The 11,625-nt window shown below is 36.7% G+C and overlaps 1 protein-coding gene across 7 annotated transcripts in view; it reads right to left on the minus strand.

Moving 5' to 3' along the window:
• POLK (DNA polymerase kappa) overlaps positions 1-11,625 on the minus strand; it is a 73,030-nt gene that overhangs the window by 57,484 nt on the left and 3,921 nt on the right. The window contains exon 2 of one of the 7 annotated variants that reach the window (XM_040450580.1): positions 8,154-8,157. The exons of 5 other annotated variants lie outside the window; for them this stretch is intronic. The gene's annotated coding sequence lies outside the window, so the exon portion shown is untranslated. Of the gene's footprint in view, positions 1-8,153; positions 8,158-10,753; positions 11,059-11,625 lie in introns of those variants that run through there. One more of the 7 variants, XM_040450600.1, reaches the window with a different exon arrangement.

The raw sequence follows: 11,625 nt of genomic DNA on the forward strand, positions 1-11,625 counted from the left end.
GTCGGTTGAGCGTCCACCTCTTGATTTTGGCTCAGGTCATGACCCCAGAGTCATGGGATCAAGCCCTGGGTCAGGGTCCATGCTTAGCATGGAGCCTGCTTAAGATTCTCCCTGACTCTGCTCCTCTCCCCCGCTCGCTTTCCTTCCCTCTAAAATTGAAAAAAGGGGGGGGGGGGGAAGGACAGGTTTTTTATAGATTTCATGGAAGTAATGTGAAAGTGTCATAAATAATAGATAAAATATCATTTATTACTGTAATAGAAAACACAATTTATGATCTAAACTTATTTTTAAATGACATCATTATTTTGAATACTCTAAAAGCCTAAGAAATCTTCAAATGAAGAATATGAAACAAGGAAACTAAAATGAAACTATAAAAATATGATGCCCATTCATACTTTACTAAAATACATTTGGAGATCAACTGCAGATCTTCTTAGTGATCCAAAGTGTAATATCTTCAATAATCATGGCATCTAAAACAAAGAGTTCATTTCTACCAGGGATTGCCTTATGTAATAATTTCCGTAAAAATCAATGATCAAAAACGCCCTATATTTCTGCCTATGCATTGCTATGCAGAAAATAAAGGGAAAGCATTATTTATAAGAATTTTCTCTGAAAATGAGAGCTTCCTAAATCTTGTCTTTGTACAAGTCAAAGTAGCAGCAAAAGTGATTTCTCATTTTCAATATTGTTAATGGTTTCTTCCTTTTTCAAGATGTAGCCAACTTCTCTAAAGCTGGGGTGGGGGGAGGGATAAAAATAGAAAGCATAAAATTCCATAAAGGTTGGCTACACTAGCTAAAAATACATATGAATAAATGGTAACTAACACTTTCTAACAACTTAACATATGTCAAGCAGGTACTAAGGGCTTAAAAAGCATTCTCTCATTTATTTTTCTCGATTACTTACTAATTCAGGTGTTATCCCAATAAAGTATATATGTTAGTAAAATACATAAGGAGACTGAACTTTAGAGAATTTATGTAATTCATCCATGATCACCAGAGGCGTCCAAGCTGAAATTCAAATCCAAGATTCTGTCTCCAGAGCCTACAATTTTAAAAATGTTTTATTTGACAGCAAGTGAGCAGGAGAGGGGCAGAAAGAGAGAGGGGATGGGGGGGGAGAGAGAATCCCAAGAAGGCTCCTCACCATCAGTATAGAGCCTGATGCGGGGCTCGGTCTCATTTACAGTGAGATCATGACCTGAGCCAAGATTAAGAGTTGGACACTCAGCCTCAGGCGCTCCTGCAGAGCCTACATTCCTAATCAGTATGCCAGCAGATTTATTTTATCTTTATTCTTGAAAGGTATTTCCATCAGGTATAGAATTGACAGGCTTTTTTTCTTTCAGTACTTTAAAGATGTAGCTTCACAGTTTTCCAGCCTCCATTATTTGTTAAGATCATGATAGTTCAAATTGTTGTTCTTTCTATGTAATGTGCCTTTTCTGACTGTGTTCAAGTTTTTCTCCTAATTTTTGGTTTTCATCAGTTTGGCCATGATGTGTCCAGGCACATCTCTTCCTTCAAAGGACAGAGCTAGACCAGGTTCCTGTATTTTCTGTGAACACTTTCGCTTACGCCTGCTTCTTCGTGTGCCCTTTTATTTTTTATTTATTTTTAAAAAACATTTATTTATTCTTTAGGGAGAGAGAAGGAGACACAGAATCCAAAGCAGGCTCCAAGCTCCCAGCAGTCAGCACAGAACCCGATGCGGGGCTTGAACTCACGAGCCGTAAGATCATGACCTGAGCCGAAGTCAGATGCTTAACCGACTGAGCCACCCAGGTGCCCCTTCATCTGCCGTTTTAAATATCTGAAAGATTTTCTCTGTCCCTTGATATACAGCAGCACTGCCTTCCTCATCCTCTTCCACCCCTATAATGCATATATTTACATTTTTTTTTCCTAAAATACCCCGTTAATGAGGAAGGAAAAAAATACTTTCCATGGCTTAAAAAATTCCCAACCCTTTTTTCAAGAATATCACTAACAAAATGTTTACATTACACACCTATTTAACTTCTGTCTACAGTATCATACACTAATGTTAATCACAAAATAGTTTGGGTTCTTATTCCATAAAAAAAAAAAACTAGCAACAATCAGTAGAAAGAAACGGGTATTTTTGGAAAAGGCCTTCATCTCTGGAATTTACTAGCATTTCTTCACTTGACACATCTTTTCACATGTCTGCTTCAGGGCAAAAGTAAATATTACTACATGGAGGGCACTGATCCTCTTGACTTCACTTTGGTTTTTGATAATTCTCTCAGATCATGATTTATAAAGTGTGGTTCTATCATTAAATGCTTGTTATGGTGGGATGCCATAATAGCCATGCTTTTCTTACATATAAAAATTAACTATTCTCAATGGGAAAATATTATAAACTTTATAAATGATTTTTTATATATCAAATTTTATACTTTATACATCTATTTTTTAATGCAAAAATTCACTGGATTGGATAAAGATAAATGAACTAATTTAACAATATGTACTTTGAGTTTTAAGATGAATGCCTCATTTGGTCAAATTATTATTATTTTGGAATTACAATGGTTAACACTTTCACTTGAGATAGGAGAAAGAAATACAAACTAGTTTGTGTTCAGTTATAATATAAATTAAGGAACAAAGTTATATTAACCTCTAGTATACAAGGATCTGTTAGACCCAGCTTCAGTTTTTGAATTTCTTCTTTGAAATTTATTATCAGCACTGGTATTTCCTATCTTCCAAAGAAAAAGAACTTAGAAACCTTCTGAAGAACAAAATATTCATTTTTTAACACAATAAAGTTCACTTGATGCTTTTATAAACTGAAGATACATTATAGTGATCCCTTTAGAAATGGAAAATGCATTATGTTATTTTAGGGATCTTATTTTCCTGTATCTTGAGTATTTTGCTACCTCATTACCCTAGGAATTATTTAATCATTATTCACAACTTATGCTAAAAGATAAAATCATAAGAAAATGAAATAATGGAATCACCTAGAGATGACCTGGTAGTGAAATAAATCATCACTATAACAGCATACTTCAGTTTTCTAATTGTGTTGCCCACTATATTGTATCTTTGAAAGAAAGCATAAGAGAAGTACAGAGACACCATTTTTGCAAGAGGGAGAGGGAGGTAGAAACTTTCACTGATGCAAGCTTTTAATAAAAGCTAAACATAGTTGAAAGCTCTGAATCTTACATTTTCTGCCCATACTGAGCACAATTATTAGACAAATCAAAAGATGAATGCAAAGAAACTAACAGCACTCTAGACTATGATGATGCTGAAATTGCTCATTATTTTGCTTGACTGATGCAAGCAAAATTTCAGATCATGAATTTTCAGATGACTCAAATAGATATTTTCTCAAACTTAAGAATCAATGAGTAAACAACTTTTTTAATTTTTATTTTATTTAAATTTTTTTAGTTCTTAATCTTTGAGTTTAATTATTAATTATTGCTACAATTGATCCAACAATTAATAATACATTTCTTGCTTCTGTGTAGGTTTAACTTTTTTTTTTTTAATATAATTTATTGTCAAATTGGCCTACATACAGCATGTAAAGTGTGCTCTCGTTTTTTGGGGTGATTCCCGTGGTTCATCGCTTACATGCAACACCCAGTGCTCATCCCAACAAGTGCTCTTCTCAATGCCCATCATCCATTTTCCCCCTCCTCCACCCCCTCTGATCCACCCTCAGTTTGTTCTCTGTATTTAAGAGTCTCTTATGGTTTGCCTCCCTCTCTCTCTGTAACTATTTTTCCCCCTCCCTTCTCCCATGGTCTTCTGTTAAGTTTCTCAAGAACCACATATGAGTGAAACCATGGTATCTGTCCTTCTCTGACTGACATTTCACTCAGCATAATACCTTCCAGTTTCATCCATGTTGCTATAAATGGCATGATTTCATTATTTCTCATTGCCAAATAGTATTCCATATAAACCACATCTTCTTTATTCATTCATCAGTTGATGGACATTTAGGCTCTTTCCATAATTTGGCTATTTTTGAAAGTGATGCTATAAACATTGGGGTACATGTGCCCCTATGAATCAGCACTCCTGTATCCCTTGGATAAATTCCTAATAGTGCTATTGCTGGGTGGTAGGGTAGTTTTATTTTTAATTTTTTGAGAAATCTTCACACTGTTTTCCAGAGCAGCTGCACCAGTTTGAAAAAAAAAAAAAGTATTGTTTATTTTTGAGAGCGACAGACACATAGTGTGAGCATGGGAGGGGCAGAGAGAGAGGGAGACACAGAATCTGAAGCAGGCTCCAGGCTCTGAGCTATCAGCACAGAGCCTGATGCAGGGCTCGAACCCATGTAACTGAGAGATCATGACCTGAGCAGAAGTTGGACACTTAACCAAGTGAGCCACCCAGGTGCCCCAGCAATGAATTTTTAAGAAAAGCAAATATGGCATTCCTATCCAGTTAGTCATCCAACGGGAAGGTCTTCATCACACAGTATTATGCAACAAAAATTTGGAATATCCCAACTTGCTAATAGGACTATGGCAGTGTTCTTTCATCCTTTATGGTATTTGTGCACTAAAAGTTATTTAACACAGTTTGTAAGTCAACAAATGACTAAGCTAGATGTGTATGCAAAGTCAGGAAGGAAATAGATGAAGGAAATAAATATAGAAATGAAAATCTTATTTGACTTGTACTTCTAAGTAGTGTTTATAAATATAAAAATGAAAATATTTTATAATTATGGAGGAAAGAATATGGATGACTTCCCTCTAAAAAGATTGAGATGTCACAGTTTTCAACAGTTATTGAAAAAGTTTCAAATGTTATTACATTTTGATATCATAAGCCCACGATAAAGAACCAAACATAATGATAAGCTAGAATCAATTTAAAGATGCATATAATATCTGGAATCTTTATTTATAGGATGCATAGTTCCCAGGATTGTATATAGACATTGATGAGCAGCTACTTGCTTTCAAAGGACATTCATTACTCATTTCAGGAAAATATGGAATAAAAATTTGTTTACTAGGTCTCAATATTTATTACAATTCCTAATAAAGTTACTGTCCACTATCTCTTGCTTGTTACTTCTCAAAATTACTCAAAAATATAAAAAAATATGATGACACCCATGACTATTTTTCCTGATATACTAAGAGTTAAAGCAATATATAATTCCTTTATCAACATTAGACAAAAGGATGATTGTAAATTAGATCACTTAAATTATTTATGGATAATTAAGACACAGACCTGCTGGGGCACCTGTGTGGTTCAGTCAGCTGAGATTCAGACTTTGGCTCAGGTCAATCTCACGGTTCACAGGATTGAGCCCTGCATCCGGCTCTTCGCTGACAACATAGAGCCTGTCCACCTCCCTCTCTCTGTCGCTCCCTGGCTCTCTCTCTCAAAAATAAACAAACATTAAAAAAAAAAACAAAAACTTAAAACAGACTTGCTAGCATACCTCTTTAGTCATGATAGAAAAAAAATTGAAAACTGCCTACATAATACACCACTGCAGCTTAAAAACGTGTGTGGATGAATTTTCTTCAAAAGAAAAATTTCAAACTAAAGAAAAACTATGCAACAAACTAGGATGTAATTGGGCTCTAATAGATACTCAAATGTTTAATCATTTCAGGATAATAGTTGTCTTTGTGTTTGGGTTTTTTTTAGTCTAAAATCAATTTTATATATATTGAAAGTATATTATAAGTCTCTGAGTTACAAAGTCTGAGCTAGACTATTAATTACCTTGACTTTGGTCAACTTATTTAACTTCTATGAACATTAATTTCTTTGTATGTAAAATAAGAATGTGTACTTTGCAAGATTTTTGTGAATACTAGATGTAATAGATGTAAAACAACATCTAACATTGAGTAGGTTCTTAACAAATGATACTTGTTCCTTACAAAAAGCTATGATGGAATTTGGTTCTTTAGTCTCTCATTAATTTTAACCTGTTAGTTACTTTTCTTCTCAACCTTGTTAATTGTGGTTCCTACAGCTTCCCTTTAATCACCAACCACCTAAACTTCATTCATCTTTAAATATTTAGTGAACATTATGTGATAAGCAATTTAAATCTTTACTTGCTCTTTAATAATATGGTCACTATTAAAACCAAATCAATATCTTTATACACTTAAGTATTGCCTGTATTCCTAGACAGTAAAATGCTAGAAAACAATGAATCCATGGAATATGTGGTATATATCTCTTATTTTTAAAGCATCCCAATCAGGATCATCATAGAGCAGGTCTTAATACCTTAAATGAGGATGAAGATAAGCTGTATGTTCATAAACTGTACCACCACAACAACATGTATAGTTATATAACAGTATTTTTCAGCTTACTTGACTAAGAGAAGAGGATCTGAAATTACAGTAAAAGTGAAACAATGAAAGAGCTGGGGAGAAAAACAGGAAGCAAAACACATTTACAAAATAACTATCATGAGGATCCTACAAATATTTAAAAATACCATACTGCTTAAATAGTCTGACTTTAACAAAAGAATTTCTCAATCTAACAGGAAAAGAGGTTAAAAGTTAGAGACTCAAAAGCTTGAGGGTAAAAAACAAAATGTGTACATGGAGAGAGTGGATATTAATAGCACTGTTCATCCATAATAGATGCATACTGTGTACTTTTTAAAGGATTTTTTACTGTTATAGTGAAACCCATGAAATACCAAATACCCCTGACAAGTTTTTATCCCACAAAACCAAACAGATGTAAAATAAAAGATAAAGGAATACAATTTCAATTTTATTCAACAGTAAGAATGAATATTTCTGCTTGGAACATGCCTGGCTTGGCTCTCCTCTGTACAACAGGAAATGAGATAAAAGGGTAGCCCTACATGCCCTTTGAAATTCTGTTTCTGAAATCCCTGTCTTATTGCCAAGTATTAGAACTCTCTATGGGATATGACATATTCCTAAGTAAGTGCATGCAATGCATTAAGGTTATCAGTTGAGTACACCCCCACCCTATACAGTTGTCCTTGAGTTGAAAATCAATATACAAGGGAGTCCAAGACATATTTACAAAGTCACCTTAGGGATCAGAGTAACAGAATAAGACCAAGCTGTATATGTATAATATAATAATAATAACTGACGTTAATTAAAGTCTTTTGACCCAAACAGAGTGTGGGTTAAGCAAGAAAAGTAAGCATTGACAGTGCCTGTGCTCTGTATCAGGGATAACTTAACTTACTGCTACTAATCATTTAGAATCATAATTATTCCCCTTGGAGGAAAACAAAAATATGAGATTAAGATGTAGGAAGAAAACATCAAGCCTCTTATTTGAGACCAGGATACAAAGAGCAATCACAAGGCCGGAAAAAATGTGAGAGGATTAGGGGCTCTTGGGATACTGGGGCAGGAAACAAGAGTGAAGTAAAAATTAAGAGTAGGTATAACATAAGCTTCCTTTCCTTTTTCCTATGAGTCAATTAAAAGAGGATGGAAGGTTCCATTACAGATTTTTTCTCCTAGCTTCTCACTCTTTCTCATCTATTCCTTCCTCTGCTTTTCCCATCACTGCTGCCAATGACTGCTATGGTAGAGAAGTAATACAAGAGGGAAAATACTAACAGACAGTAGTAAAACACAACACATATAAACAATGGTAATGCAAGGGAAGGGGAGAAATAAGGAGAAAAAAATAGTATCAGCATATGCAGCAAGAAGAGAGAAATTCTGCAGCTGGCTGGCTGTGAAGACCCTTCATATGGAAAGAGTGCACATAATCTGGTCAGATTAATTACAAGTTTTTTATTCAACTAGATTTTATGGTCAATTTTTGGTCTTCTTCTTTCACCAAGTGCAAAAATTTGTTCTACTATTCAAAAAATCTGATAGATCTTGTGAAAATGTGTTAAGGAAGCATAATTCAAACTTGGGATTCACGAAGCCATGAAGGGAAGACTAACACCCACATACCACTTGTGGAAGCTTGCATAGTCCACCAGGAAGATTTCCCCCTTGTCCAGCAATAGCAAGATGCCCTCTTCAAAAAATCACCCAAGCATTCTGTCCACACTGCTCCTGGGCACTTTAAATTATCTAAAGGACTATCTGAGGTCTTCTAAACGGGCTGTACTCAGCTACCCACCCATCTCATGAACACAAATATATCTTGGTAATGATTTGCAGGTTTTCCCACTGGTTTGAAGCCTTTCCATGTAGACAAGCTACTACTTCTTCAGTAGCTAATATCCTATTGGGAAAAAATCTTCCCTATTTGGGGAACCCTACCTGAGCTCCACAGTGACTGGGAAACCCATTATGCTGGTCAAATATTACAGCAAGTCTATGCTGTCTGGCCAGTTCTACAGCATTTTCACTGCTATCATCCTCATTGTTCAGAACCAGTCACACCAACCAACTGCATCATCAAAACTCAACCGGCGAAATTTGTGGAAACCCTCCAACTAACTACCGTGGCCAAAAGTAGCACTGATGGTCCTTCTAACACTCAGATCCACTCCCTTTGGAACTCATAAGCTCTCACCCTTTGAGATAATTACTGGATGCTCTACACCCCTAGCTTCCATCTCTTTTGACCTGCACCTAATAAAAGGAGCTATACTTAACGTTGCAAAGGCCTAATTACATCCCTCAAAAATAATCATGCTCTAGTTGAACAGTCTTTTCACATCACATTCTTGGGAGATGAAAACTTCAAACACCACACAATGCAACCTGAGGATTTCATTTCTTGGAATAGACATCTCCAAAAAGACTCTCTTCAACCACACTGAAAAGGTCCTTATCAAGTGTTATGAACCAATCCATGTACCACTTAACTACAAGGAACTGACTCCTGAATTTATAAGTCTCATCTAAAGATAGCCCAAATGCTGACCGGAATTGCCATCCACTGCTGACCTCAAATTAAAGATTTCCAGGAAATATGGGGCAGCTGGGCAGTTCAGTTGGTTGAGCGTCCAACTCTGGCTTTCACCTCAGGTCAAATACCTAGGGTTTGGGGATGGAGCCCAACGTGGGGCTCCATGCTGACAGCACAGAGCCTGCTTGAGATTCTGTCTCTCTGTTCCTCTGCCCCTCTCCCCTGCTCGCTCTGTTTCTCAAAATAAACTTAAAAAAAAATTTAAAGATTTCTAGGAAATGAAACACAGGATACTGAAGCAGACAGCTTCCCCAAGATGACAGGATCGGGCCTGTATATTCTCTCCTTTCTGCTTTTTCTCATTTCATTTTCTCCTTTATCTATCCTAATGAGATGATGCCCTCATTCGTATTTCCCAATCCCTCAAAAAAAGGGGAAACCTTTCTGACTGTTGGACCTGTCCATGAGACTTGCAACCCTTTAGTCTTCCTCAGAGCAAACTTTTCCTTCATCTCCGGTGTGACCACTAACTATACCCACACCCCTCTAGATATTACAGGGTCAAACTTCTACAACCAGGTTTTCCTGTGCTTTGCTTTGAGCTGTCTGCTATCCTAGCTCTCGATGCAACTAATCACATGGTTCCCTGTTCTTTCTACTACTACAGGTCGGCTCACTATAACAAAACAACCCCCCTCTGCACACTCTTCAAGAATAAAGTCCATAGGGGCATCTGGGTGGTTCAGTCAGTTAAGCACCTGACTTCAGCCCAGGTCATGATCTCACAGTTCGTGAGTTCGATCCTCATGTCGGTCTCTGGGCTGACAGCTCAGAGCCTGAAGCCTGCTTTGGCTTCTGTGTCTCCCTCTCTCTCTGCCCCTCCCCTGCTCTCTCTCTCTCTCTCTCTCTCTGAAATAAATAAACATTAAAAAACAAAAAATAGAATAAAGTTCACCGAAAAGGACAGTTTCTCCCTAATTGTTCCCCAACCACCACTGACCCTTGGTTCAAAGGTCCAACTGAATAATCCCAGCTAATGGCATTAATTAATAATCAAACCCTAGCAAAAGTCTTATGTGCACCACCTGGTTTTATCTGTCTGTGGCAAGTGGACCACTCAACGGGCCAAAATACATAGTTGGCAGATTGGAGGCTTACTAACTAGCCCACAGACATCCACAATAAAAATGAAGCCTTCCATTGGTCCTCCTACTGGTCTTCCCCATCAAACCTTCATTGTTGCCTTACATGGGAACTCCCAGGAGGTATACATTATTTTGGATTTGCCTCCATCATAAGGGCACTTATCCCATTGGTGGCTGTTCATGCCAGTGAATAAATGATTAAGAATCTCTCTCTGTAACTGGGAAAACTTGCTGATTCCACCAGTAAGGCAGTAGCAGTCCAACAACGATCACTTTACTTGTTGGCTAAAATAGTTTTGGATAATTGCATAGACCTTGATTACTTACTTGCCAAACAAGATGTTTATGAAATAGCAAACACCACAGGTTGCACCTAAATTCCTCTGGAGAAGTAAAATCCCAAGTTCATAAAATTACAGAACAAGCATACTGACTACAACAAATTCCACCTGACCATCTATGGCCCTTTGATCTCTTTAGCTGGCTATCTTCAGGTCTGGGCTCCTGGTTTAGAACTAATATACAAACTAGGGTCATTATTCTTATTTATTTTGTAAAATCATTTTTAGATTATATACTGTAGCCTACCAAACTTTTGTAGAAATGGTATACTCCAAAGAGTGATGCTGGTTCAGCATTTCAAGATGATCTCCAACAGATACAACCTAATAAGATACAGACTTTAAATGGGAAATGCCTGAGAGTTCTCCCTCTTACCTCTAGTCACTCAAAAGTGGCCTCAAAGGTTTCCAATCTGCAGACATGACACCCAGAAAAGGTCCCTCCTGGCAGTGATGGACAAAAATGACTCTAATAAGGAAGAAATGGCCCAACTCTTGATCAGCAATGCTTTTAAAGAAAATTCTTTATCAAATGGGGGAAATGTGAAAATACATTAAGGAAACCTAAAGTAAAATTGGAGTTGGGAAGTCATGGAGAGAGGACTCTCACAAACTCATCACTCATCATAGCTTGCATAGTCCAGCAGGAAGACAGAAGATGGCCTTTTGCTGTCAACAGTAAGCTGCCTTCCCCTGCATCCAATGAGAAGCCACCACCACTTCAAACTCTCATTTCCCCCAATGAACTTTTGTAGAAAATAACCCCTCCCAACTTCCTCCTTTCCTTTATAAGTGGAAGCTCTTCTCTGTTCTCTGAAGTTGCCTATGGTTCCCCATGGTTTGTCACAAACTACAATTTCTCTGCTATTCTTGAATAAACTCAATTTTGCTGGCTGAATTACTTACCTTTTTCTTTTAGAAAATTGACAGTCCTTTAAAGTTCATTCATAGACTAGTATACTTGGGTTGCTTACACTAGATACAAATGTACCTGTTATGATCTGGGTCTAACTGGAAAACTGTTAACTTGGAAGATATGCATGCCAGATGTTGATTATAGATAGGTAAAATACAATCTTTTTTTGCACCAACAGAAAAGATTAAGATACAAAGGGGAGCAACCACTTCAGTATTCCTATATTCACTTTACACACTTAGTATATCCACTTTTGTGAATACACCTGCAAGGATATTTTACAATAATTCTGTACAATATCACAAAAGATGAAAACATGCAAATTTCTTGTA

This window comes from Herpailurus yagouaroundi, unplaced genomic scaffold, assembly GCF_014898765.1.
Source record: "Herpailurus yagouaroundi ecotype Mexico unplaced genomic scaffold, PumYag 29, whole genome shotgun sequence".
NCBI classification, from domain to species: Eukaryota; Metazoa; Chordata; class Mammalia; order Carnivora; family Felidae; genus Herpailurus; species Herpailurus yagouaroundi.